Raw genomic sequence first — 23,086 nt, 5'->3', positions numbered from 1 at the left:
TATAAACCTGTCTCAACACCATATGATGCCAGTTTAATTCTTAGAAAGAACAAAAGGATAATGCGAGATCAGCTGAGATATTCTCAGATCATTGGTTCATTAATGTATTTAGCGAGCGCTACAAGACCTGACATCTTGTTTGCTGTAAGCAAACTGAGCCGGTTTGTTTCAAACCCGGGAGATGATCATTGGAAGGCTCTTGAAAGAGTAATGCGCTATCTGAAGGGGACAATGAACTATGGAATTCACTACACCGGGTACCCAAGGGTACTAGAAGGGTATAGTGATTCAAATTGGATTTCTGATGCTGATGAGATAAAGGCCACAAGTGGATATGTGTTTACACTTGGTGGTGGAGCTGTTTCCTGGAAGTCTTGCAAGCAGACTATCTTAACGAGGTCAACTATGGAAGCAGAACTCACAGCATTAGATACCGCCACTGTTGAGGCTGAGTGGCTTCGTGAGCTCCTTATGGACTTGCCGATAGTTGAAAAACCGTTACCGGCAATCCTAATGAACTGTGACAATCAAACGGTAATTGTCAAGGTGAATAGTTTAAAGGATAACATGAAGTCATCTTGACATGTGAAAAGGCGGTTGAAATCTGTCAGAAAATTGAGAAACTCCGGAGTTATAGCCCTGGACTATGTTCAGACGGCTAAAAATCTGGCAGATCAGTTTACAAAGGGTCTTTCACGAAATGTGATAGATAATGCATCTATGGAGTTGGGCTTGAGACCCACGTGAGTCATTCTATAGTGGAAACCTGTCCTATGTGATCGGAGATCCCGTGAATTAGGATGGTGAAACAAACTAAAGTCTGACTGTGAGAAGAGAACCTTTGTGAAAAGGGCTCATTCCGTGTATAAGGTGCATTTCTCTTCTAATCTGTATGGCAGGTTGGCCTACACCTTAATGTGTGCCAGGTGGTTTCTTTTAAACAAATGAGTTGTTTTCTTGAAACAAAGATGTTGTCCTACAGAACATCTGAAAGGAACACACCTATATGAGTTTGACCACTGGTCATGGTCTATGAGAATTGGGTATTCTCTAGAAACTCATGAAGGGCCTGGAGTATGACTTATAAGCTCCAAACCGCGGGGATGCTTTTGCAGCCTAGTACCAGTGTAGGGCTCTGGTCAAACTTGTTTGCACAAAACTGGCATTTCAAGGCATAGTCCATTGCACAGTTGTGAATAAGTGTAGCCTTTGTCCTAGATGGAAGTTCAACTTAACAGTCTCTGTCGAATACTGGTATATCAATGAGGGAATGAGGGCATTTCTAGTGTGGCTTGAATTTCTTGATGGGGATTGTTGGAATAATGGGCTTGGCCCATTCATTCTAAAGCATTAAAAGAATTTAAAGCCCACTATTAATGCTAGGGAATCAATGCTTAATTCCGTACCGGGAATTGAGGAGGATCTCAACCGACTTAAAAGGTGGACTTCATGTACACCACTTGTGAAGCCGGTAAGAGGAGGACGGTGAACCACACGCACACGCGCGCTCGCTCGCCTCGCCGAGCCGGGCCGTGGCCGTGGCCGAGGCGAGGCGTGGCCGGCCGGGCGGGCGGGCGGGCGGTGCGGTGCGCGTGCGGTGCGCGTGCGCGGCCGGCTGAATGTGACGTGACGTGCAGGTGCGGTGCGGTGCGGTGCGACGTGATGTGCTGAGATGAGAAGGATGTTTTGCAGTAAAGAGCACTAAAACAGAGGGTTAATGTCGACACTAATGACCGGACATTGAAGGCTCTTTACGACGTCCAGGTTCGTTGAACCTGAGGCACAATAACTGCCGCTCATCAAAGCCATTCATGACGTCCAGGTTCGTTGAACCTGAGCCACCTCACGCCTATATAAACCAGCACCCTCTCCTCCCATCCTCACTCACTCAGCTCTTGCTCCAGGTACTCCTTCTTAGGAGACCTCTCCCTTCTCCCTCAGCTGCTTTCTGCCATTCCCAACGCTAGCACTGCGCGCACAGCTCTAGCGAGAGCAGGGCCTCCGGAACCTCTGCTCGCTGAAGGCCTTGCACGGGGCGCGGGCAATCAGGTTTTTGGGGAGCGTCTTGACGCGACTGCTCGCTCCCTGAACAACTACTTCGTCTACTTCCTGGCGTGTCCATTCGTGCGAACGACTACTTCGTCTACTTCCCGGCGTGACCGTTCGTGGGACTGCACTGCGAACATCTTCCTGCATCGACATAGTTCGGCTACTTCAAGCAAGGCCAGTCGAATAGCATGTCTATTCCAGCTGGTAACGGCGCAACCGGTGCCCCCGGCACTGGTCCCGCCTTGGGGTACTTACTAAACCTATTCTGATTTAATTCTTTGTTCATGCTTATTAGTGAGAATAACATGAACACATGCACATACCTTATACACACATTATCACTCATCATGAAATTGATAGTAATATTTGGAATTAAAATATACCGAAAATTGCCTATAATTCTAACAGTTCCTTTGGGAATATAAAAACTACCGCACGATCAGCTGCGCCCGACGGTAAATGAGAGGATCGCTGTTACTTGCGCTCGATAGAATGTGTTCAACAAAACGACATGAACGTACTTATTGCCCAAATGTACTGCTAAATGACCTGAAGCATATGACATTGGTACATACGCATACGCACTGACCTCATGTACGTACGCACTGGGATTCGTAAGGCTCCTCCGCGTCGCCGCAGCCACGCGCTACCAATCGGCAGTCCGCCGGACTTGGACTACCTCGCCGCAATGGGACCGGCGGACGATCGCACAAGCAAAGTTCCACCTCCTCGCTTCCCTGTTTGACAGGATTCAAGTTCTGATTGACAGGATTCAATTAAAAAAGTATGCAGGAAATCGGCCGCCGGCGACGTTGCAGGAGGATGCCAACCGGTGGTGACGCTGCAGGAGTCAAGGAGGAGTCACGGAAATCGTCCGCCGGCGAGGCTGCAAGAGACGGCCCTTGCGCCGGCGACGCTGCAACAGACGGTGGCCATGAGCTCACGCGGAGCAGGCCGCCAACGCTGGTCGCCCGAGACCGCCGTCGACCAAAACCCTAACTAGTGCTCCAGCAGCGGGAGTCGCGACACTGCAAGAGACGGCCCTTGCGCCGGCGACGGCGGCCCTGAGGTCTCACGGAGCAGGCCGCCAACGCCGGTCGCCTGAGATCGCCGTCGACCTGTGAGAACCGCCCAATTTAACATCATTTTAAGCAAAACCGTTGGTCCTTATCATGAAGATGAGAATTAACTCACGCTCGCACCGATGGCGTGCCGCGGGTTAACCCACATCTGAACTACCAAGGACCAACTTAACTTTTCGCCGAAATAATATTAAACCCGGTAGTCCCGATATGTGCTCCAACATATGCCCAAGATCATGCACATGCACATACCGTCACAAGCTCATACATCACCAATGATCCACAAAGAGCAAATTTTAATACAAAGTTAAGCAACTAACCATTACAACATTAATTTAAGGAAAGGTTCCGAATCTGAAATTTAAAGTTCAAATAAGAGATACAAGCCTCGGGCTCACAAATAACATAGGAGAGATAAAAACCATAGAGTTTAATGTTTATCATGATAATCCCAAGTACGATACGCAGCGGAAAATATAACGCTAAATAATAATGGCGTCTTGCTCAAGGGCACCATTGAACATATTGGCCTATTCCTCGCCCACGCCGGGTTCGGCGGGGTAGAAATGGCCAAACACCACTTCCGGCTCACGTGCAACTTAGTATAATAAAACAACGTGAGTACAAAGGTACTCGCAAGACTTACGCGAATAATTAAATCAAGGAACATGCATACGAAGGCTCACAAAAAGGCTTTAGGGCTAAGTAATATTAAATAAGCATGAGCTCCTTAATTCCACCATCTAGCTTCCTAGCATTTTAATTAACTTGCCCAACCCACCTCAAGTTTTAGTTAATTAGATAACTCGATTCCTAAGTATCAACAAGAGGTAATATGAAACCAACCACTTGACCAAAACTTCTACGAAGATTTCGTAGGATAAAGAGCTTGCTCATAACCGAGAGTGCGGCAATTCGAATTGATTCATTAACCTTGCAAGGGTGTACATTTTTACCCACACAACACAAGGACCATGTGACTCACCCAACCGATCACGTGGGGTAAGAGGGTACTCGCATCAACCTTTTCCGACAAGTTGTAACAGTTGAACATCACGCCTAGCTTACGCGGAGAGTTACCTAGGTCCACCGGGGACACCCCTAAGCCTCTCTACAAAGCCCTATGGCCATGCATCTAGGACCGTGCATCAACGAATAGAACTAGAGGGTAATCGGTTTATCCACCGCATGAATGGATATGTGGTAGTACGATGAGTGCTCAATTTCCGAGGTCATCCACGGACGGTCCTTAACCAATTCAAGAGGACTATGCCTCCGAGACTCCTTTCCCTAGGCCCTACCTTCCACTTGAATTAAGACATAACCATCTCGCTAACCCCTTTTTCCGAACTTCCGACAACAATGGATAAGCACAAATATACTAAGAGATGTGTAGTGAAATAAGTTATCCTTATTCTGATGTTTCTTGCAAACTAAAGACCAAGTCTAAGCAAGGCTAAGCGTTCGCTAGATCATTTAATTGTTAACTACACGTGACAAGGACATGAAATCGAAAACAAGGAAAGTCATGACAAGTAAATAGGATTCACAATGCAATAATTAAACATATAGAATATACATATATACCCATTGAGATAACTAAATCTAATCAAGTTAAAGAGTATCAAGGGATCATGCTTAGCTGCTTGCCTTGGTTTTCTTCTTGTTCAACAACACACTCGGCTCCCGGCTCGGTCTCAACGATCTCGGTGGGCTCAACGGGTGCATCCTCCGGCGTCTCGGTCACTATAATGCATGAATGAGATGTATGCATTAGGATGATGCCAATGATGTGGAAATGAGATGATATGCAATGACATGGTAATAGAAGAAAAATATCACTTCAACGCGAAAGCAATGCAGTCATGGCACCACAAGCTCGATTACTAATTTTAATACTAGGACCGAGGAGAACTTTGCTTAGCAAGACATCTACAAGCATAAATCATGATTTAATTTGGGCACACAGGGTATCTCAAAATAAACTCATGAGAGTTGAAATTGCATCAAGAACGTATTTGTGGAATTACTTATGTTGTTTATAAATTTCAGCTGCTAAACTCAAGTTAAATCTTAAAATATACTCAAAGCATCTCTATAAATTCTCAAAGACTTACTGGAGACAGAGGACATTATAATAAAAGTAACAGAAGTGGTTTTATCATTTTATCAATTTTCTATCGAAAGTTACACAATTTACAAGCTTGCAGGAAGCAAAACAATAAGTGCATTAAAACCCTATCAAACAGTCTAGGAACATTTACACAAACTGTACCATGAGATAGAGCATTTCACAAGGAACACAACAATATTTAGTTTGACATTTTTAGGGCCTTAAATAAAAAGCTAAGCAATTATCTCACTTTATAAAAGGAAATTCATAAATAGATGTACAGGAGTCAAACAAATCAAGTTTCATAATTTTTGGAGACCTAGAACATTTTCTATGCATTCTACAAGATTACAGCATCACTTAGACAAAATAAAACAACTGAAGAGGCTAGGGCCACCCGGGCCGGCACCCAACAGGCGCCGACAGGTGGGCCCGGGGAGGGGAACGGGGCCGAGTCAAGGCCAGCCACGGCCTTGACTCACCGCGGACGTGGCTAGGGCGCGCCATGGCGCGGCCCGCACGCAAACGCGCGCGCGCGACGTCACGGCGGCCGGCACGGGGCCACAGCCCAAGGGCGCGAACTCGCACGGGCGGAGCGCGCGCAGGCAGCACAGCGCGGAGGAGGCGCTCACCCGCAGCGCGGACGAGTGAGGCGGGGCGGCGGATGGCGGGACGGCGGAGAGCGGCGGTGGCGGATGGGGGTGCGCGTCGGGAGGCTCGGGCGGCGAAGGGGGAAGGCCGGGGAGAGCTTGAATCGGGCGAGGGGATGGAGGAGGTGCTTCGCGCACGGGGAATCGGGCGGAGGTGAAGCGACGGCGGCGGATTGCGGCAGCGGGTGGACGGAAGGGGAAACAGCGGTGGAGAGGAGCTAGGGTTCGGCCGGGAAGGAGAAGGGGCGGCGGTTCGAAATGGGGAGCGGGGAGAGGAAGGCGAAGCGGCGCAGGGAAGTGGAGCGCCGGGCGGTCACGTTGGACGAGCCAGCGGTCGCCGGCGTGCCCCGCCGCGCGGGCGCCCAACGGGCGGGCGCGGAAGGCCAGGGGATGCGGAGGGGGTGGCGGACGCGCGGGCCCGGGCGTGCGGGAGAGAGAGGGGAGGCTGACAAGTGGGGCCGGGAGGAAAGAAAATACCCGAAAAGGAAAAGCCCAACTACAAAAACCTAAAAATGGTACTTCCCGAGCTCCAAAATTCACCAAAATTTTACTGGAGCAATATTAAACCATCAAGAACACAATGCAACCACTAGAGCTCAAAAATCTATTATGGATTGTTCATAAAAATTCAAACAACATTGCAGTTTTCAATGTTTCCAAGAATTTTATAGCTCGGGTCAAACATCCAAAAATTGAATAAAAATATCTACAAATCACCATTTGAAATCTAGAATTTGAATAAAATCTTTGGGGCACGGTCACATAGCAAAATTTTTAACTTGCTTCACAAGCTACACTCAACAATAACAAGAAAAAATTAAGTAACTCAAAGCAAAACATGCACATGATGCTTGATTATGCTTGGATGATGCTCATGATGATGTACTTAAATTTTTATCCATGTGGTTTTAATTTTTGGGTCGTGACAATTCCCCCCCCCCCCTGAAAAATCTCGTCCCGAGATTTGGTAGATAGGAAACGATAAGGCTTCGGGTGTAATAAGGCCATATTCACTTAGACAAGATAAACATCGAAGAAAGGATGTACAAGGCATGGGTGGTGTGGCGTGGTAGGACATCCCTAATTTCTCTTTGATGGTGATTGTGTACACATATATGATATCTAGAAGGATGAACTTCATAAAGAAAGTTGGGTGCGGTGGGAGAGGCTTAAGGACTTACTCATGGAAGAAGAAGTCGGGGTAGTCTTGACGCAAACGATCCTCGCGTTCCCATGTGGCTTCGTCTTCGGAGTGGTTGCTCCATTGAACTTTCACAAACTTCACCATACTTCGTTTCACCTTCCTTTCAACATGATGTAGGATGGCAATAGGATGTTCTTCATGGGTAAGACCCGCTTGAAGATTGAGTGTTTCAAGGTCGATGGCATCGGTAGGAACACGAAGACATTTCTTCAATTGAGAGATATGGAACACATTGTGAACGGTGGAAAGTGATTGGGGAAGATCCAATTGATAAGCCACCATTCCAATCCTTTTAGTGACTTGGAAAGGTCCGACGAAACGAGGTGCCAATTTACCCTTTACCCGGAAGCGACGAGTGCCCTTGTAAGGAGAGACCTTAAGATAAACATAATAACCAACCTTGAAATGGAGTTCACGGCGGCGACGATCGGCATATAACTTTTGACAGGATTGAGCAATGCGAAGATTTTCGCGAATGATCTTGACTTGGTCCTCGGCATCCTTCACCAAATTCGGGCCAAAGAAAGGCCTTTCCTCGGATTCGGACCAACTGATAGGCGTTCTACAACGCCGTCCATAAAGAGCTTCAAAAGGAGACATCTTGATACTTGCTTGATAGCTATTGTTATAAGAAAATTCCGAAACGGCAAACAAGTGGCCCACTTCTTCTCATACACTAGAACACAAGCCCGTAACATATATTCAAGGATTTGATTCACTCTCTCGGTTTGGCCATCGGTTTGAGGGTGGTAAGCGGTACTATAGGTAAGGTCGGTTCCCATGGCTTCATGAAGAGTTCTCCAAAAGTGGGCAACAAATTGGGGACCACGATCGGAGACAATTGTTTTAGGAACACCATGAAGACATACAATGCGAGTAAGATACAACTCCGCATATTGCTTAGCTCGATAGGTAGTCTTGACTGGTAGAAAATGAGCCGATTTGGTTAAACGGTCAATGATTACCCAAATGGAATCATACCCATGAATAGTCTTCGGTAACCCGGTGATAAAGTCCATCCCAATATTTTCCCACTTCCATGATGGAATAGGCAAAGGTTGAAGAGTACCGGCCGGTTTGAGATGCACGGCTTTAACCCTTTGGCAAACATCGCACTCGGTGACATATTGAGCGATTTCCCGCTTCATGCGAGTCCACCAAGACCTTTGCTTGAGATCTTGAAACATTTTAGTGCTACCCGAATGAATAGAGAATTGAGAGTTATGAGCTTCATCAAGAATTAAACACCTCAAGTTGTGATCCTTAGGCACGACAATACGCTTCCCAAAGAATAGGACTCCTTGATCATCACAAGAAAAACATTGAGCTTTACCCTCGTTCATTAAGGTACGAATTCGGGCCATACCTTTGTTATTCTTTTGAGCTTCCTTAATTTGATCATAGAGGTTGGACTTGATTATGAGAGCACCAAGATGACCCTCCATGACCATTCCCATTCCAAGTTTCCGGAATTCATCACAAAGAGTATGAAGAGGAGGCCCCATGGTCAAACAATTGCATTGGGCCTTGCGGCTTAGTGCATCGGCAACAACATTTGCCTTGCCGGGATGATAGTGAACTTCAAGATCATAATCTTTAATTAACTCAAGCCATCGATGTTGCCTCATGTTGAGATCGGATTGGGTGAAGATATATTTAAGGCTCTTATGATCGATGTAGATATTGCAATGATTACCAATAAGATAGTGACGCCATATCTTTAGAGCATGGACAACGGCCGCAAGCTCCAAATCATGGGTTGGATAATTTTCTTCACATCTCTTGAGTTGACGAGAGGCATAAGCCACCACTTGGCCTTCTTGCATAAGAACACAACCAAGACCGACGCGGGAGGTATCACAATAGACATCAAAGTTCTTGTGAATATTTGGTTGAGCTAGAACGGGAGCGGTAGTAAGACGATCTTTGAGAGTTTGAAAGGCTTCTTCACAAGCTTGGGACCATTCGAACTTGACCCCATTTTTCAACAACTCGGTCATAGGCTTGGCAATTTTTGAAAAAATTTTAATGAACCGGTGATAGTATCCCGCAAGTCCAAGAAAACTCCGGATATCGGTGATATTTTGAGGTTGTTTCCAATCAAGAACATCTTGCACCTTGCTAGGATCGACGGCGACCCCATCCTTGGAGAGAATGTGACCAAGAAAGGATACTTTCTCAAGCCAAAATTCGTACTTGCTAAACTTGGCATAAAGACGATGCTTCCGAAGTTTTTGCAATATAATATGGATGTGGTGAGCATGATCATCCTGAGTCTTCGAATAGATAAGAATGTCATCAATAAAGATAACCACGAAGATATCAAGTTCCTCCATGAAGGTACTATTCATCAAGTACATGAAACACGCCGGTGCATTGGTGAGGCCAAAGGACATGACGGTGTACTCATAGAGAAAGCCATTTTTGGAATATCTTCTTGATGAATCTTAATTTGATGATAACCCAACCTTAGATCAATTTTGGAGAAATAGCAAGCTCCCGAAAATTGGTCAAATAAGATATCGATTCGAGGAAGGGGGTACTTATTTTTTACGGTGACCACATTCAACGGACGGTAGTCAACGCACATCCGTAAACTATCATCCTTCTTCTTCACAAAGAGAGCCGGCATCCCCAAGGAGAGGAGCTCGGACGAATAAAACCCTTATCCAAAAGGACCTTGAGTTGCTCTTTCAATTCTTTTAACTCATTAGGAGGCATACGGTAGGGACGCTTGGAAATGGGAGCCGTCCCGGGCATTAATTCAATAACGAACTCCACCTCACAATCGGGAGGCACGCCCGGTAATTCATCCGGAAAGACATCCGGATACTCGCAAACCACGGGAATATCTTCCAACGCCGTGGTTTTGGTACCCGTCAAGGCATAGAGACAAGCTTTCTTTGTGGCGAGGGAGAGAAGAACCCTATCCCCGGAGGGGTGCAAGAGATCAATGGTGCGTGGCCCACATTTGATAACCCCATCATATTTTCCCAACCAATTCATCCCAAGAATTACATCTAAGCCTAGCTTATCTAGGATGAGGAGATTTGCTCGAAAGGTGGCTCCCTCAATAAGAATTGGGACTTTATCTACAAAATGTTTAGATATGATTTCCCCACCCGGTGATTCTATGTGGTATGGTTGTGGTAGGGTTTGCATTTGGAGTTTGCTATGCATCATGAACTTCTTGTTAATGAAAGAAAGGGTTGCTCCGGAATCGAAAAGGACAAGGGCGGAATGAGAGTTTATGAGAAGCGTACCCATGAGCACCTCGGCATCATCCGGAACCTCTTCCGCGGTGATGTAGTTGAGATGGCCACGCTTAGGAGCTTGTGATGGCTTGGCTCCTTGGCGTGGGGCTTGCGGTGGAGGGTTGTTAGGTCTTGGTGCATTGGAGGTGCCGCCTTGCCTTGGAGAAGGACAATACTTGGAGATGTGGCCCGTGCCACCACAATTGTAGCACAGACCTCTTGTGGCGCCACTTGGGTTGTTCCAAAAGGCATTGGCCGGCCTTGGAGGTTGTCCTTCGTGTGGTTGAGGGTGACGTACAACCCACATAGGGCGCGGTGGTTGCGCACCCGGCGCACGAGGTGGGGGAGGTTGAGGCCCCACACGTAGGCGAGATGAGCTACCACCCGCCGAGGTAGGAGCGGGACGCTTGTGCTTGGCCTCGAGCCTCATCATCTTGTGCTCAGCGTGGATAGCAATGTTCACCAAGTCATTGAAGTCATCAAACTTGGTGGTGGATAGCTTGTCTTGTAGTTCTTCCGAGAGGCCGTCATAGAACCTCTCTCGCTTCTTAGCATCGAAGGACACTTCGTCAGGTGCATATTGAGATAGAGTATTGAAAGCATTGACATAAGCCATTACATCCCGGTGGCCTTGGGTGAGATTGAGGAATTCCTTCTTCTTGATGTCTATGATACCCTTGGGAATATGGAAAGAGTGAAAAGCCGTCCGGAATTCCTCCCATGTGAAACGGTGATTGGCGGGTTGAGAAGCCTTCCAATTCTGCCACCAAGCCCCCGGGGCATCATGGAGTTGGTGAGCGGCGAATAAGACCTTCTCATGTTCTTCACATTGGATTAGATTGAGCTTCTCTTCGATGACATGAAGCCAAAAATCCGCATCAAGTGGATCCTTGGAGCCACGGAAGATAGGTGGGTTGGTGCGGAAGAAATCCCCAAATTTGTTCACTTGCGGTTCCTCCCTAGGAGCTTGAATTCCGATGTTGCCCAAATTGCCAATATGATTGACCAATTGCCCAAGTAGTTGAGTTTGTTGGGCAAGCACATCCGCGAAGGTGGGGTGGATGGGAGGTTCGGGAAGATTGTTGTTGTTGTTGTTGTTGTTGTTGTTGTTGTTGTTGTTGTTGTTGTTGTTGTTGTTATTGTTATTCCCACCCGAACCATTCCCGCGGTTCGCGCCGGTTCCCGAACGCAAATTCATCCTAGCAAGAATTTAAGATAAGTTAGCGACCGAGGAAGAAATAATAATCTTAAGGAGACACGATGGAATGATAAGGCATAGATAATGATTTGACTTAAGATAGAGACTCGAACGATAACTTATCAACGAAAATATATATAAATGTGATGAGTGCCAAAGATTTGAACATCACCATTCAAGGTCGCTAGGGCAGATTTAGAGAGCAAGCTAGACCGAAAACGGTCACCCACATGCTTTATAATTGTTATATGCGTATGTGTGCATGCATGCAACATATGAGTGCAATATGTCGTTGCCTCGCGTCATTACCACGCAACATTATAGGGCTCATAACTAACTCTTTAGGAAGCACGCATGAATAGTACACAATTAACTTGCATAAATAAACTACTAACAACACATCGAGGCATAACCATAACCATGAGACCAACTTGACTTTAGTTCACAAGCATCCAATAAAGTTCAACCAACACAAAATGAGCGCGTCTTAACGTCCTAGCGCTTAATTCACCTTACAACCGCATTACCCCAAGTGCCACGACCCTCCTACTAGCACTTGGACTAACGGGCGACTTTCCCTCTCACTAGACGATAAGCAAGTCATGGGTCAAAAGGCTCCGAAAACCCCAAAAGATTCGCGCGGGTGGTGGGCACCATATGGAACCGACGCACGGGCAACCCCATCGAAATGGGGTTATAAGATCCCCGCGTCTCGGCCCAAGTACCCACCACATGCGGAAAGCGGTGCGACGGAGGCGCCTCCTCATGCGGTGTGTTCTGCGTCCAGTCGTCCATGATCTTCCTTGGCAACTTCTTCGACCAAAGGTAAGGCTCCACTTGGTATTGGAGGCGGACGAGACGACACCTTGTCTCCTCCAACTCCCATACCAAACTCCGATGCGCCATCTCGTAGGCAGAAATTGTGTCCGCCATGCACGTCTCCAAGGTGTACGGCCCCATCGGAGGCGAGACAGCATGAGCAATGGGAGCCTCGGGTCCCCGCACCGGAAGGTAGGTGAATGGAGCCTCCCAAAGCTCACGGTGCTCGTAGCGAAGACGGGCGATGGCTTCACGTGCCACCTCTTGAATGACCATCTGCACTGAGGTACCACAGGCGCGGAAGTTGTACTTCACGGCTCCCACCACCAACCTTGGCTCAAGGTGGAGGCTCGCCATGTAGTCCACCAAACCAACACCATAGCCGCGAGCATAGACCTCGTACTCAGGCTGGAAAAAGTAGTGCGAGCTCCTCAACATCTCATTGAGGATCGCCAGGAACCCAATCATCTCCGGAGCGTGAGTTGCCATGATCAACGTGGCCATCTATCCAATAAGACATGAGAGATTAAGCATATTTAATTAACAGGTGAAGCATTAGAGAGAATAATAGCTCTAAGACAAAGGGAGTAAGTTAGCAATCAATCCTTAAGTTCAAATTTTACAAGAAATAAATATTAATGCAAGCACTCAATTTTATTTCGCTCTCAACCCCTTTAAGCAAACTTTTAAGTTCACTTCATGGAACCTTGGCTCTGATACCCGCTGTGAGAACCGCCCAATTTAACATCATTTTAAGCGAAACCGTTGGTCCTTATCATGAAGATGAGAATTAACTCGTGCTCGCACCGATGGCGTGCCGCGGGTTAACCCACATCTGAACTACCAAGGACCAACTTAACTTTTCGCCGAAAATAATATTAAACCCGGTAGTCCCGATATGTGCTCCAACATATGCCCAAGATCATGCACATGCACATACCGTCACAAGCTCATACATCACCAATGATCCACAAAGAGCACATTTTAATACAAAGTTAAGCAACTAACCATTACAACATTAATTTAAGGAAAGGTTCCGAATCTGAAATTTAAAGTTCAAATAAGGGATACAAGCCTCGGGCTCACAAATAACATAGGAGAGATAAAAACCATAGAGTTTAATGTTTATCATGATAATCCCAAGTATGATACGCAGCGGAAAATATAACGATAAATAATAATGGCGTCTTGCTCAAGGACACCATTGACGATATTGGCCTATTCCTCGCCCGCGTCGGGTTCGGCGGGGTAGAAATGGCCAAACACCACTTCCGGCTCACGTGCAACTTAGTATAATAAAGCAACCTGAGTACAAAAGTACTCGCAAGACTTACGCGAATAATTAAATCAAGGAACATGCATATGAAGGCTCACAAAAAGGCTTTAGGGCTAAGTAATATTAAATAAGCATGAACTCCCTAATTCCACCATCTAGCTTCCTATTATTTTAATTAACTTGCCCAACCCGCCTCAAGTTTTAGTTAATTAGATAACTCGATTCCTAAGTATCAACAAGAGGTAATATGAAACCAACCACTTGACCAAAACTTCTACGAAAATTTCGTAGGATAAAGAGCTTGCTCATAACCGAGAGCGCGGCAATTCGAATTGATTCATTAACCTTGCAAGGGTGTACATCTTTACCCATACGACACAAGGACCATGCGACTCACCCAACCGATCACGTGGGGTAAGAGGGTACTCGCATCAACCTTTCCCGACAAGTTGTAACCGTTGAACATCACGCCTAGCTTGCGCAGAGAGTTACCTAGGTCCACTGGGGACACCCCTAAGTCTCTCTACAAAGCCCTATGGCCACGCATCTAGGACCGTGCATCAACGATTAGAACTAGAGGGTTATCGGTTTATCCACCCCATGAATGGATATGTGGTAGTACGATGAGTGCTCAATTTCCGAGGTCATCCTTGGACGGTCCTTAACCAATTTGAGCGGACTATGCCTCCGAGACTCCTTTCCCTAGGCCCTACCTTCCGCTCGAATTAAGATATAACCATCTCGCTAACCCCTTTTTCTGAACTTCCGACAACAATGGATAAGCACAAATATACTAAGAGATGTGTAGTGAAATAAGTGATCCTTATTCTGATGTTTCTTGCAAACTAAAGACCAAGTCTAAGCAAGGCTAAGCGTTCGCTAGATCATTAAATTGTTAACTACACGTGACAAGGACATGAGATCGAAAACAAGGAAAGTCATGACAAGTAAATAGGATTCACAATGCAATAATTAAACATATAGAATATACATATATACCCCTAGAGATAACTAAATCTAATCAAGTTAAAGAGGGTCAAGGGATCATGCTTAGCTGCTTGCCTTGGTTTTCTTCTTGTTCAACAACACACTCGGCTCCCGGCTCGGTCTCAATGATCTCGGTGGGCTCAACGGGTGTGTCCTCCGGCGTCTCGGTCACTATAATGCATGAATGAGATGTATGCATTAGGATGATTCCAATGATGTGGAAATAAGATGATATGCAATGACATGGTAATAGAAGAAATATGTCACTTCAACGCGAAAGCAATGCAGTCATGGCACCACAAGCTCGATTACTAATTTTAATACTAGGACCGAGGCGAACTTTGCTTAGCAAGACATCTACAAGCATAAATCATGATTTAATTTGGGCACATAGGGGATCTCAAAATAAACTCATGACAGTTGAAATTGCATCAAGAACATATTTGTGGAATTACTTATGTTGTTTATAAATTTTAGCTGCTAAACTCAAGCTAAATCTTAAAAGATACTCAAAGCATCTCTATAAATTCTTAAAGAATTACTGGAGACAGAGGACATGATAATAAAAGTAACAGAAGTGGTTTTATCATTTTATCAGTTTTCTATCAAAAGTTACACAATTTACAAGCTTGCAGTCAGCAAAACAATAAGTGCATTAAAACCCTATCAAACAGTCTAGGAACATTTACACAAGCTATACCATGAGGTAGAACATTTCACAAGGAACACAACAATATTTAGTTTGACATTTTTAGGGCCTTAAATAAAAAGCTAAGCAATTATCTCACTTTATAAAAGGAAATTCATAAATGTATGTACAGGATTTTAACATGCTTGAAAGTAATTTTTATAAGTAGATCTGTTACAGAGGAGTCAAACAAATCAAGTTTCATAATTTTTTGGAGACCTAGAACATTTTCTATGCATTCTACAACATTACAGCATCACTTAAACAAAATAAAACAACTGAATAGGCTAGGGCCACCCGGGCCGGCACCCAACAGGCGCCGACAGGTGGGCCCAGGGAGGGGAACGGGGCCGAGTCAAGGCCAGCCACAGCCTTGACTCACCGCGGACGCGGCCAGGGCGTGCCATGGCGCGGCCCGCACGCGAATGCGCGCGCGCGACGTCACGGCGGTCGGCACGGGGCCGCAGCCCAAGGGCACGAACGCGCACGGGCGGAGCGTGCGCGGGTAGCACAGCGCGGAGGAGGCGCTCACCCGCAGCGCGAACGAGTGAGGCGGGGCGGCGGATGGCGGGACGGCGGAGAGCGGCGGCGGCGGATGGGGGCGCGCGTCAGGAGGCTCGGGCGGCGAAGGGGGAAGGCCGGGGAGAGCTTGAATCGGGCGAGGGGATGGAGGAGGTGCTTCGCGCACGGGGAATCAGGCAGAGGTGAAGCGACGGTGGTGGATTGTGGCAGTGGGTGGATGGAAGGGGAAAAGGTGGTGGAGAGGAGCTAGGGTTCAGCCGGGAAGGAGAAGGGGCGGTGGTTCGAAATGGGGAGCGGGGAGAGGAAGGCGAAGCTGCGTGGGGAAGTGGAGCGCCGGGGGGCCACGCTGGACGAGCCAGCGGCCGCTAGCGTGCCCCGCCGCGCGGGCGCCCAACAGGCGGGCGCGGAAGGCCGGGGGATGCGGAGGGGGCAGCTGACGCGCGGGCCTGGGCGCGCGGGAGAGAGAGGGAAGGCTGACAGGTGGGGTCGGGAGGAAAGAAAATACCCGAAAAGGAAAAGCCCAACTTCAAAAACCTAAAAATAGTACTTCTCGGGCTCCAAAATTCACCAAAATTTTACTGGAGCAATATCAAACCATCATGAACACAATGCAACCACTAGAGCTCAAATATCTATTATGGATTGTGCATAAAAATTCAAACAACATTGCAGTTTTTAATGTTTCCAAGAATTTTATAGCTCGGGTTAAACATCCAAAAATTGAATAAAAATATCTACAAATCACCATTTGAAATCTAGAATTTGAATAAAATCTTTGGGGGCACGGTCACATAGCAAAAATTTGAACTTGCTTCACAAGCTACACTTAACCATAACAAGAAAAAATTAAGTAACTCAAGTCAAAATATGCACATGATGCTTGATTATGCTTGGATGATGCTCATGATGATGTACTTAAATTTTTATCCATGTGGTTTTAATTTTTGCGTCGTGACACGACCAGAACCCAACCAGGGCCCCGTCGCATGAATCGGAGGCGGCAGGTGTTTTTTCTGCGTTAGTCGCGGCGAGGTTTGCCTGGTCGCAGACGACGCTGAGATCAGACTTAGGATTATCAGAGCGACCGAGCGGCAAGTGTTTTGCATCAAACGGCTGACGATCGCAGCTGGCCTAACGAAGGATCGAGGGACGACGGTCGCAGGGACGTACGGTCGCCCTCTGCATCCATCTTATTAGGCTACGTTTATTAGGATGGGTTGGTTCAGAAATCTGCTTCTACTTACAGAAAGCAGAAGCTAAACCAAATAGATTTAGCTTTCTGAATCTGTTTCTGCTATAAAAAGCAGAAGCTAAATCAAATAGGTTCAGCTTTTCTGCAGCTGCTTTGAAAAAGCTGTTTTTCTGTAGTACAAATTTGAAAGCAGGTTGTACCCTGCTTTTGCAGGTTTTCCGAATTTATGAAAACTACACACCTACTGTTGGTCACATATATACCCTTTCAATTCTTTTTATATATAAGAAAATAAAGATTTTCATATATAGGAAAATAAAAATAAAAAAGAATACAAAAAAGTTAACTCCAAATATTTTCATATATATATAAAAATAAAGATTTAAAGGAAAAAGAATTTGATCATCGCAAAGAAATATTGTATACTGTCAATTTGCATAAAGATAATATATATAACTTTTTCACAGTTGACAATTCATAACAGTTTGAACCAAACGATTCTCAGCTTTTTCACAGCAGGCATCTCACAGCAGCTTTTTCATAGCAGACATATGATAGCAGATTTTTCATAGCCCACAGCTGAACCAAACACACCTTTAGTAGTAGAGAAAGCAGGTGTGAAAACAAAATTGTTTTTCCAGACATTTTCTCGGGACAGAAGGAACTGCAGAAAAGTCCCTGTTTTGTTCCTTTCTAGTTAATTCTGTTCATTCTAAAGCTCTTCGCTCAGCCTGAAATCTTAATACACTGGATATATCCACACATATCTCTAGCGTATGTTTCGTGCATGTACTTCTTTTGAGGAATTCTGTAGTATTACATTCCTACCAAATATGGTTTTAAGGATTATCTCAGAAAATCCCCATAAAATTTCTTTAGGTCCCTCCTCCTTTTGGAGTACAAACATAAAATCTGACCTCATTCTGAATTCCGTAATCCGAAGCACATTGTGTATATTTGTCTTTAGTTTTTTTATATAGTTTTAACATCAATTCAGCATGCTTAGTAGCATCAAAATTTAGTTTTTCAGTAGATGGTAAAGGCATTAAATCAATAGTAGCATGAGGCAACAAACCATAAACAATCTGAAACAGGCATATCTTTATAGTAGAATGCAGTGAGCGATTATAAGCAAATTCAATATGAGGCAAACAATATTCCCACATCTTAATGTTCTTCTTTAAAACAGCCCTTAAAATAGTAGACAAAGTTCTATTGACAACTTCAGTCTGACTATCAGTTTGGGGATGAAATGTAGTAGAAAACAAAAGGTTAGTCCCTAATTTTGTCCATAAATTCTTCCAAAAATAACTAAGAAATTTAGCGTCACGATCAATAAAATGTAGCTAATACAAGACGCTCACTCTCAACCTGTTTCACAAGCTCTAACCAATTCTTACCAAGAAAAAGAGGAGGTGATGGCAAGCAACAAGTCTACAACAATGGAACAAAGTGTATCGGTACCGCAGCAACAAAAATCTGTCAAGCTATAGTCGAATATGTGGAGCTGTACTGTGCTGGTCCTAACCTAGACCGTACTAGAGGTGCGAGTCTGGACACAAAGGAAATCACAACACACCACTTGAACCAAAAGAGAAACACAAAGAATAACCCCTTTCTTTTCCTTTTTCTCTTCTTCTTTTCTTCTTTTTTTAGGGGCCCAAAATCTTTTGTTTGATGCTATGACAAACAAAAAAAAGTTACTGCATACAACACCGACCAATTCAGATTAACGATACTTGTTTCAGCAGCCAAAAGCGCAAATCTCCAAAGCGATTGTGGAGTGCTCAAAAAGAGTTTGGGACCAAGGTCAGACAAGTTAAGATTTCCAGATTGTATCAAAACTTCCAAATTGGAGGCTGGACACAAAAACTACTACAGTTTTCTTTTCATGCTGAAAAGAAACTATGAAATAAAAGGATATGACAAGAACTCGAAGCTTTAAAGGACTAAATTAAGACCAGCAACTCAACACTACCGATGCAACCGAAGGCTCAACAAGCCCTAACTAAGCAGTACTAGTAAAAGACTCAAAAGGTCTATAGGATTGCCGACAACCTAATCTACTAATTTCTTTTTGGCTTTTCTGCATAATAGAAGATTAAAAACAGTGAAAGATTGGAAGTCTCTCATAGAACAACCTTGCTCTGATTACCAACTGATGTAAACCCGTTAGGGTTTGTTCCCGATCTTTCGATGAGAGAAGGGGGATAACTCGATTTGAGGATGGAGGCGACGCTCACGGCCGACAACAGCCTTCCAGGGATGCTACGCCTTAGGAACCAATACACCACCTCCAATGGCTGCTGCGATCTTGTGGAACGCGACACCCAGCTACTAAGGCACTCGTCCTGCAAGCAATCGAAAAACTAGCAAGAATAAAGAATTTACTAGATGTAGATGAAGTTTCAAACTCAATCTCCATTGATGTGGGGTTCCAAAGATAACAAGACGGGCGGCTGATCCAGCACGCGTGCTCACAAGCAAGTAGTGAAGGCTAAACTTGATCTAAACAAAACTCATGTGTTCCTGATGGCTGCTAAAGGGTATAAGAACGTGGGAGGGTGACCATAGGGGTGTTGGGGTTGTGCTCCAACCCTAGGAGGCATCCCTATTGGACCCGACTTAATACACGGCTCATTGGGCCAAAATAAGACGACGCAACAGTGTGAGCAGAAAAGGTGTCGGCAATAAATCGACGATTGTGGGCGACTCGAAGCTGATATAGACATGAGGCCGGATCCATTTGAAAAACGACTTCATAAGCTTTCCATGAAATGCTGAAACGCCCTAACCCGAGTCCGCATGTGACCGTGGTGACCATCACAAATTGGTGCTGTTCTGCAGTCCGAATCCAGCCTACGCGAATCCGTTTCCCTTTCGGTCGTCTCCTTGGCTCCTAGCAAAATAAGAGTGCATGTGTCTCCATGGTCTAAACATGATGGACATGAACTCAAAAGTTGTAACGCCCGCGTTTTTACCCTATTTAAATCACAGTACAAATCGCTCGCTAAAAATAATTTTCAAAACTTTTCCGTCGTCAGGATCGGATCATTCCTAAACTCTTAATCGCCCAAAACAATTCCCCGGCGTCTCGCCGTCTGACCCCCAAAAGATAATCGCCATCTTTTCTCTCTTCCTCGACCCGCACGCCGTGCCGCGTGCTCAACCCCGCGCTCGCGGCCGTCGCCGCGAATCCCGCCGACGCCGCACCCCCTCGCGCGTCGCGCCGCACGCTCGCGACCGTCGCCGCGAATTTCGCCGACGCCCCCTCTCCCTTTTTCCTTTTCCCTATTCCTCTTTCTCCTTTCTCCTTTCTCTGTTCCTGCTTCCTGCTCCCCTCGCTCCCCTGCATACGCAGCACAGCACCGAGCAGGGCTCGGCGCCGGTCACCACCACCACCGCCCTCTCCCCATTGACGACGCCACAGGGCCGGCCTAACCAGGCCCCTCCTCTGCGCACGCCGCACCCCGCCGTGCCGTCTTGGCGCTCGCGCTGCCCCTGCCGGTCACGGCACCGAGCAGAGCCGGCTGCCGCGCGTCGTCGCGCCACTGGCCGCTTGCTCCTGCGCCGCACGCCCCCAGGCCGTCCCTCCCCGCTACGCGCCAACCCCCGCCCTGCGCAGCGACGACCAGCGCCACCGGCCGCCCTGCGCAGCGGCACCCCGTACCACCGCCGCCCCACCTCCATTACTGCCGCCACCGGCCTCCACCGCGCCTTCCTCCTTCCAGCCCCTCGCCGGCCTACAAATACCCCCCCGCGACGCGCCTCTCCACCGCCACAAGCTCCCCCTGCAACCCCCAGCCCCTCCCCGGCCTTGCTCCCCCGCCGCCGCCAGGACCTCCGCCCGCCACCCCCCTGGCCCTCGTGGGCAGCACGCCCCACGCAGCCCCGGCACAAGGTGAATGGGGGAATGGATCCCCCCCACTCCCCTCTCCGTGTAGCTCTGTTCCCGGGCGCCGCCGTGCCCTAGGGCCGCCGGATTGGGTGGCGCCGCCGGCCCCTGTTCCCCCCCCCCCCTCCTCTGTTCTGGTAACGAGAGGAAGAAGAAAGGCACAATTGCCCTGAGCCCCCTGCCCCTTTTGCCTATTCCCTAAAGAACCACACCTCCCTTTAAACCCTTTTCCCAAATAACCCCCCCTACTCATCCTATTTAGTAAATGAACCCCTCCACTGCACAAGATATTTATGGATAGGTCCCTGACCCTTTTTAGAGTACCCTGAGTATTTCTAGAAATTACAATCAAGCCCTCCTCTCCCCGACAGAAATCACAAATAGGTCCTCAGGCCCTATTTCCTTCCCTAAAACCCCGTTCGGCCTATTATTTTATGCGCCAAAAATCCCCCGTTTGCCCTGAAACTTTACCACGGTATTTCTAGCATAATGACGGCCGTGCCATCAAGAAATCCCCCGAAAATATTATTTCTACCATTATTTCTTAAGTTATTTCCGATTCGGGCTTGTAGATAAAACCTTTACCTCTTTTCTTTATTGAATGTTGTTTATGTGCGCCGTAGATCACGAGTTGCCCGAGGGAGAGCCCGTCAACGAGCAGTACTACGAGCAAGAGTCCGAGAACCAGTGCCGTGAGCCAGAAGGACAGTACCTCGATCAGGACTTCCCGGAAGGCTTTGTGAATGGCAAGTCCAATCCCATCCTTTGATGCATTCTTATCCTAGATTTATAAATACAACCTAATGGCCTGTTTGTAAAATGCATTGTTTTATTGCAAGACCTGGTTGGATAGCCACCCCTTGATTGCTATAACCCTACCCCGATGACCTAGGATTTGCTCGGTTAGGCGTAGACCACATGTCAGAGATACTTGTTACCTATTATTCCTCTCATTATATTGTAAACCATGATTATAAGCGCTTTACTAAGAATAAGGGTACGGGTGCTTTAGAAGATCAAAATGGGATTGTGGGGAAATAAAAAGAGAGGCTTAACCTGACGGGATGGACGGCGTTTTCGGTGCGAAATGCCGCTTGCGTGCTGGTACCTTTGTGGTTGAGCATGGTCGGGAGATGTCTGTCTGGTCGGTATAAGGATGAACTGGGGTGTCATCTTGCCTAACTCTTTTATCGTACAACCACTCGACCGTTGTGTGGGCAACGTCTTAGCATAAACCCCACTAGTTGCTCTACTAGCCAAAAAAAAATGGAGAGCGGGGGAGTAACGGGAGACCATGGGGAAGGGATACGATCTGTGTGAGTGATATTCCAGTTATGACTCCATTGATGGGTCATTAACCCCATGGTAGCTTCCGTATTGGCTAGTTAGATTCAGCTAAGGTGGGTAATGGCTTTGTTAGGATCCGCCGCGACATTAAGGTGTTCGTAGCGCGGTACCCTACTTGTGGGTAAAGTGTACAACCTCTGCAGAGTGTAAAAATCTATTCGAATAGCCGTGTCCACGGTATTGGACGCGTTACGGCATGGTCACTTCAATAGATGTTTCGGGATGATTGGTTTTGTGGCATAGGTTGTTTTGAAAGTACTCGGCAGTTGCGCAGTAAGCTACTGTGGACGCCGAGTCCGATGACACTAAAACTTGGATCCTTCGTGCAGGATCAGCACTACTTGAGATTCGATTACTATAAAAATGTTTTGAGAAAGTGCTTTTATTAAATAAACCCTTGCATGTGTAAAATCTTGCTTTATCGCAAATAAACCCTAACCCCACCCTTGATATAACCTGCATGATCTCTGTTATCACCCCCCTCCGCGGGTGTGGTTGGACTTGTTGAGTACCTTTGTACTCACCCTATATATATATGTGGTTTTCTCAGAGGAAGACCCGGACTACGTGATCGGAAATGACGAATAAGGGTCGTGTCCGCGCCCAACTCTGCCTGTGGTGTTGGCCCTCCGCAAGATGCTTCTGCTAGCGTGTTACTCTGAGCCCGAGTTGGATCCCGCGTGGGTCACGCTTTGGTATATTACCATAGCTATTTTATTACTAGTTATCGTCTGTATCGAGTGCCCGCCTCCTCGGAGGTTTGTACGGTAATGTACCATCTGATGTAATAAATGTGTATCAGCCTCCTGG

This window comes from Panicum hallii, chromosome 4, assembly GCF_002211085.1.
Source record: "Panicum hallii strain FIL2 chromosome 4, PHallii_v3.1, whole genome shotgun sequence".
Classification (NCBI taxonomy): domain Eukaryota; kingdom Viridiplantae; phylum Streptophyta; class Magnoliopsida; order Poales; family Poaceae; genus Panicum; species Panicum hallii.
This window is presented reverse-complemented; position numbering follows the sequence as displayed.